The sequence below is a fragment of the Eutrigla gurnardus genome, assembly GCF_963514095.1.
Source record: "Eutrigla gurnardus genome assembly, chromosome: 14".
Classification (NCBI taxonomy): Eukaryota; Metazoa; Chordata; class Actinopteri; order Perciformes; family Triglidae; genus Eutrigla; species Eutrigla gurnardus.
The window spans coordinates 2,655,077-2,662,910 of record NC_139937.1 but is presented as its reverse complement, the minus strand read 5'-3'; positions in this window follow the sequence as shown (position 1 = coordinate 2,662,910).

The window sequence follows — 7,834 nt, the reverse complement described above, 5'->3', positions numbered from 1 at the left end:
GGAGAATCCATGTGATGTGATTACAGAGCCTGGTGATCTGGTGTATAATGAGAACAGCCCTAGTACTGAGCCTTGAGGTACACCCGTGTCCAGAGAACAGGGTTTGGACATAGAGCCATTCCATGTGACCTGAAAGGTGCGATTTGTCAGGTACGATGTGAACCAAGTTAGAGCAGTCAGTGATGCCAAGTTCAGCCAGGGTGGAGAGGAGGATTTGGTGGTTGACTGTGTCGAATGCAGCAGAGTCGAGGAGAATGAGAGCGGAGTAGTGGGATGAGGCTCTGGCGTCTCGCAGGGACTCGGTCACTGTGAGGAGGGCCATCTAAATGGAGTGAGCAGTCCTGAATCCTGATTGATTAGGGTCAAGGAGGTTGTTCTGTGAAAGATAGGATGACAGTTGGTTGTAGGCGGCACATTCCAGGGTTTTAAAGAGGAATGAAAGAAGAGATACAGGTCTGTAGCTTTGGATGTCAGCAGCGTTTAGGGTGGTTTTTTTTAGGAGTGGCTTCACTGTAGCCGTCTGGAAAGCCACTCTAATGACTCCTGAGGTGAGGGAGGAGTTGATCAGGGTGGTGAGGAATGGCAAGATGTCCTGTGAGATGTCTTGGAGAAGAGAGGAGGGAATCGGGTCAAGGGAGCAGGTGGTGGCACGGTTAGACGTAACAAGTGCATGAATGTCTTCAGAGGTGAGGGGGCTAAAGCTGGTAAGGCCATCAGAGCTGAGAGTTCAGGGAGATGTTTTCTGGGAGGGTATATGAGTGAATGAGGAGCTGATGTCATTTACTTTCTTGGTAAAGTAAGTTGCAAAGTCATCAGCAGTGAGGGAGGAAGGAGGGGGAGGAGTAGGAGGGGTGAGGAGGGAGGAGAACATGGAGAAGAGTTTCCTGGGGTTGGAGGCAGAAGAGTTGATCTTTGCCAGGTAGAAGGCAGATTTAGCTGCCGAAACAGTTGAGGTGAAGTCAGAGAGGAGGTGGTGATAGTGAGCAAGGTCCTCGTGATGGCCTGATTTCTTCCATTTTCTTTCTGCCACTCGCAACACTGATCTGTTAGTTCGCAGAGGTTCGGACAGTCAGGGAGGGGAGGGAGATGATCGAGCAGGTCGTGAGATTGGGGGACAGAGAGTGTCCAAAGAAGAGGAGAGTGAGGACATCAGGATGGAGGAGGCTTCCTCAGTAGGCATTAAGGAGAATTGTTCTGTGGATGGTAGTGAGGTTTGAACAGTTGAGGAGAGAGCGGAGGGAGTGAGGGATTTCAGGTTGCGGCGGCTGGTGACAGTTCGAGGCGTAGAGGGGAGGGACGTGGTGGGCTTCATGGGGAGGGAGAAAGTCACAAAGTGGTCGGACATGGTGAGTGGGGTAACAGATAATGCGGAGATGCCACAGGACCTTGTGAAGCTTCACAAGAATTTACAAGGTATCGAGACAAGACTAAATATTACAACTAGCTCTACTTACAGATTGCCTAAACCCAGTATCTACAATTAGTTTCTAACCAACAAGATAAAATGCAACTTCCTTTCTTCAGACAAAATGTAGCTATTTAGTTTCCACTGCTTGTGTGCCACTGTTCATTCTGTCAACGAACATTTGGATGATAAATATTTGCTGGCGTGTTTAATTTGATGACTAAATTGTAACAAAATGGGGGAAAAAAATATTGAGCAAAATTTGTTCATGCTCCGAATTATTGTCTCTGTTTGTTACTACCTCCATCAATGGTAGTTTTCCATTTTCAAGCAGTTGTTTATCTGCAAGTGCAACTACCAATTCTCACCACGTTAGCAATTAGCTTGCCTTGCTAGCAAAGTTAAACAGAGCTGAGCTATAGCTTACAGCAAACATCTGCTCCCTCTGGAAGATGATTTATGATTTCTTCTAAACAGACATTTTATCTCCACGTAATTGCAAATAGGCACAATGTTTTCCAGATAATGCTTGTCTGCATTGAAGTAGTTTACACTTGTGTTTCTATGAATTTTGAGTTTGAATTTCACAACTGAAGAAGCAGAAGACTTCAGTGATGTGAACGTATGTTTACATTAGTAGTTAACATTTCAGTGTTTGATAACCAATATTGATATAGATGTTAAAGAAGTTCTCAGCTTCGAGGACAATGAAATATCCTTCAGTCCACAGCATGAAGAAACAGTGACTAAACTTTGTCAGACTTTGAATTTTAAAAACCATCGAATTTCGAATTTGTCTCTGAATTTGAAAAAAATTCAGTGTAAAAAAATTCAATCTCAAAAAATTCAACGTCAAAAAATTCAACTTCAAAAAATTCAACATCTTAAACAATTCAGTCTCAAAAAATTCAACATCTCAAAAAATTCAACGTCAAAAAATTCAACATCCAAAAATTCAGCATAAAAAAATTCAACGTCAAAAAATTCAACTTCAAAAAATTCAACATCTCAAAAAATTCAACATCTCAAAAAATTCAACGTCAAAAAATTCAACATCAAAAAATTCAACATCAAAAAATTCAACATCAAAAAATTCAACGTAAAAAAATTCAGTGTCTAAAGAACCAGAATCAACATCCGGGTCACCAGGGAGAAGCAATCGATCCCTGTCTCAATTCAGCCAACGTCCAGCCAATCACGTTACGCTCCATTGGTCATGTGACACCCACCCAGGTTGGCCATGGCCACAAACGCAGGTGATGGTGCGTGTGTTCGAAATGCCGTACTAACGTACTGCCTACTACATACGTGTATGTACTGCATACTGCCTACTAAATGAACGTTTGAGTATGCTGTTACCCTTAGATTGTTCACATGGAAGTATACACATCTCATACTACATTTTTTTTTAACTTTATTGACATCTCATCCTCATCTTCTGTCACAGTGGTTCTGGCTCCCGTTTAATGGAAATTACTTATCAAAATATAAAGCATGTTTATTATTTTACACTTAATAAATATTTCTAAATATTTATTAAGTCAAACTACCATTGTCAAATGTTTTCTAGTTTATTATATATGCACGCTCCCACGCTTTCCCTTTCTTCATCTTACCTGAGTAGCTGCTTTCACTCACCATGAATTGTGACTAGCAGCTTTTATCGATCATTAATCGTTCGTTCATAGATCGCATTATACCTCTGACCACGGAACACCAGCACCTTCACCGCAGAGACGACGGAGGCAATCGGCCCGTCGGAGGAGGTACATTACATCCCTCTTAAGTAAGTAATATGACTTATCTGGTTTAAATAAGTTCCTTTATTATTTGATTATCAATAGATGTGCATATGCATGCATAAACAAAATCAACAGACATGTAGGCTAATATAGGTCATTTAATAATATCATGTATGAGTTTGGTGGGATAAATAAAACAAGTAGTGGCCTATTAGTGAATAATTTATTAGACAAGTAATCCATGTTATATATACAGGTTGCAATACGTGTATGATAGGAAGAAATAAGTAGTTTATCAACAAATTTATATGAAAACATTCAGAAAAAATGTAATATCTGATGTTTTTTGTTACAGGTTGGTGCCAGAGGGCCGTACTGCAGGTCAATCCTCCTGTTCCCCCGATGGGCCTCTACTTCGGGAAGGGGATTTAAGTAAGGACCTCCATCTTTCAAGGTGTTCCATGGAGAACCTTGTCCACTGCTTACTAACAGAACATAGTTGGGTTCCATGTCCATAGTTCCACGGTGGTGATGGGGATGATAGCGACGAAGCCAACGAGCCACTCCAGCAGTCCTGGGACATCCTCACAGGCTCGTAGCTGCAGTTTCTGCTCCAAATGTCCAGATTATTTTATTTGTGTTTATCAGTACTGCAGTTTATAAGTAATACCACACAAGTTCTTACAGATACGTTTCCTGTTAAATGTTTTAGGAATATATCTGATGATCTGTACAAATCTAAATAATAAATATCTGAATATATATGATTGTTGACTCATGTTTTGGCCTGCAGGTCTATTTCCCTCCTGCTCTGGAGGAGAGATCCTGCTGCAGTGGTTGGCATCATGGCTGAGGAGATGGGGTGTAGTGGGGTAATAGCAGGTCTTTGCTCCATCACCTCATCCATGACCATAAACACTTCCAGTGTGCAGCAGTGACCTCTCCTCCCTCAGTGCTGACACCTTCAGTTCATACAAACAACACTTCTCATAATCATTGTTTAGATCAACTATTCACCACTAGTCATATATTATAATATGTACTGTAATACTGTACCACAACTTAATGGACTCTGATGTTTTAACACATTGTAGATATTACCCAGCACCGACTTTGCCTGATTATTATCTAAGAAAGACAACTTCATCTTGTTTCTTTCATGCTGTAGAGTTCAACACTTTAACCTGCTTACAACTCACCTTGTATTTCTGCATCAGGGTCTCCCACTTCTTTGACCATCCGGGGTCCATCTTCCCTCCATCCCATGTTCTTTAATAAACATCCTATATGAAAATCAGCACGTAGAAATGTGTTACAGCCCGACTAAAATAACTGTTCAACAGAACGTTTCAGGTAGACATCTCAGGAGAGCAGTACATGTCCCATCTATATACGCTGGTGTTCAACATTACATCCTTGAGTAGCTAAATATGCAACAGTAGTACGTAAACGGAGCCCTGCATATGACAATTACAACATTAAAATACATGTTCTTATGTGAAGCCTCTCACAGCAGCATTCCTCCTGCCGGTGAACGTCTCCTCATCGTTCCCTCCACCCTTTAACGAACAACGATGCGCCGCGTTATTAATCAGCGTTAGTAAATATATAACCACGTTTCAAGATAAGCACTATCTTCTTAGTTAACGTCGGTAAAAACGCAGGGTTGCCAACTCTCACGCTCCCGGCGTGACACTCACGCTTGCCGTGACAGCGTGAGATTGATGGTGAAAGCGTGAGTGTCACGCCAGGAGCGTGAGAGTTGGCAACCCTGAAAAACGTCACATTAGACGCTTCGCTTACGCTTGCTAACCTCTATGGTAAATTACCGTCTGTAGGCTAGCCGGCAAGCAGGACCTTCGATTCGTAACGCTAACGTACAGTTCCAACAACAGTGAAGTAACGTTCATTAACAATACAATTTAAAAGTCAGCTGAAAACATAAAAATCGTGTTACAGTATACTTACATGTGTACGCGGTTTGTTGCTGGCTGTCGCTAGAATCACCGCATTCGTCCGCCATTATCCAAAACGTTTCAGAAGTCAGACGACCAATGGAGCGTAACATGATTGGCTGGATGTTGGCTGAATTGAGACAGGGATCGATTGCTTCTCCCTGGTGACCCGGATGTTGATTCTGGTTCTTTTGACACTGAATTTTTGACGTTGAATTTTTTGACGTTGAATTTTTTGATGTTGAATTTTTTGATGTTGAATTTTTTGACGTTGAATTTTTTGAGATGTTGAATTTTTTGATGTTGAATTTTTTGAAGTTGAATTTTTTGACGTTGAATTTTTTGAGGTGTTGAATTTTTTTAGACTGAATTTTTTGACATTGAATTTTTTTACACCAAATTTTTTTCAATTTCAGAGACAAAAAAAAATTCAGTGCGAGAAATTCGATGGTTTTTAAAATTCAAAGTCTGATTTTGATACTAAAAAAATTCAATCTTAGAAATTCATATTCAAACTCTGATGGCACAGATTTACTTCCATAAACTAGTTTCACTTTAAACCAGCTACAATCTTTAGTAACTAAGGCTAAAACTGCACTTTTATGTACAGCTAATGTGATGGTTTGATGAATATTTGCTAAATATTGTTACAGTAAACATGTAAATGTGTCTTAATGTCCTATGAGTCATCAACTGATGAAATGAACATTAAGTGAAATTAGCTCAATTATTGTACAATGTTCATATCCTCTTTGTGGGAAAATCAACAATGATTAACCGTCTTACCAAGCCAGAAAATCCACATTTCATTTCACTCAGAAGAAAAAGCAACAACTCTTGTAGGAACATGTTCTATGTTTCGTGAAAACAAGCTCTTCAGCAGCTGGCATGCTGGTTCCAGATAAAGGTGGTCAATAGTCTTTAGGTAAGTAAAAGTAGCAATACCTTACTGTAAAAAAGAATGTATTATATGTAATCCTATATTTACATTTACATTTAGGTCATTTAGCAGACGCTTTTCTCCAAAGCGACTTACAATAAGTACTTTTGTCAAAAGGAGGAAACTAAGAAACCACAACATATCATTGCCGATAAAGTAAGAGCTAAAAATAGAACAAGTGTTAGGTCCTCGTCTGAGTAAAGTAGTAGGTGTTCAGCAAGGATACCTTAATGCTTGTCTGCATTGAAGTAGTTTACACTTGTGTTTCTATGAATTTTGAGTTTCACAACTGAAGTAGCAGAAGACTTCAGTGATATATAAAACGTATGTTTGGTTTGGTCCCGCGACCCTGAATAGAGGATAAGCGGTAGACAATGGATGGATGGATGGATGGATGTTTGGTTTGGTAACATTTCTGATAACCAATATTGATATAGATGGATATCTATATCAATATTGGATAGTGTTAGTGGGTCATGCTATGTGGAGTCGAGGTGAAGTCTGAACAGGTGAGTCTTGAGCCTTTTTCGGAATACATAATACTCCATTACTTAAAGTTACTCCAGGGAAGTTTGATTTTGGTTTGATTCTGTCCCTCCATGTGGATGAGAGCAGCAGCGTTTCCGTGCACCAGATTCCCTTTAGAAAACCTCTCGTTTTACTGCAGCAGGATCTGACTGCAGCACCAGATCCTGGTCCTGGTCCTCTCATGCCTCCCTACCCTACAACAGACCCGACAATATAGCCTCGGCCCCCAGCAGTGTGACTCTGTGTTGGCTCCCAGTGGGGGACGGCGAGGATGCTTGCTGCCGGAGTCTGAGCTGGAAGTGTTTCCAATGAACCTGCGGGCTGTAAATCATTGCATCTGATTCCGTCGTGGAATCGCACCCGATGACAGAATACGTTTATAGAAGAATAACTTCATAAAAATTGCCAGTATTCTCGCTGATGGCCTTGTTTGCTTATGCAGGTCATACAGAAGCATCAGTATTAAATCATAACCAGTTTAAAGTTGCACATAGTAACTCTAAGTCAAAAGTATGTCTATCTGTAGTAATGCATCATATTTTATCATATGATTGTATATAACATCTGCGCTCGCTAGCTGGCTGTCAAATGAATTCGGCTCAGTTAAAACTACAGAGCTGAGTTAAAGTGTAATGAAATGACAAAGCCCAACTACACTCCACCACTGATCCTGGGTCTGTCCGTGTTCAGATCTTGAAAACAAGCAGCCTTCAGGGTGAAACGGAAACACGGTTCCAAACGTCTTTAACATTAAAATGTTTGCAGACAAAACATAAGTTCTAGGATTCTAGATTAAATGACCTAACTATATATACAAGCTGAAATGATTCGTCGACTGACAGAAAATTCCATTATTTTATTAGAATACTTGAAGTATATTTTCCATATTACACACTACATACTTTTACTTCAGTAACATTTAAAGCAGGACTTTCAAACTTTAGTTAAGTAAAGCTTCTGAATACTTCCTCCACCCATGACTATATCACATATTATAATACATATTAATCTACCAATCTTGATTCAAATTTGCTATATATAAGCGTGTTAAATGTTTTTGTGCGCGAATGCACTGTACATGTTACTGTGTCTGCGCTAGAGGGAGAGAAAACCTTATTGTTTGACTGTTAGCTCACAGCTAAACAGATGCGTCAATAGAGATAGGGACGCCCGGCTGCATCAGATTAGACCAAACAACAAAAATATCACTCTCTCTCTCTCTCTCTCTCTCTCTCTCTCTCACACACACACACACACACACACA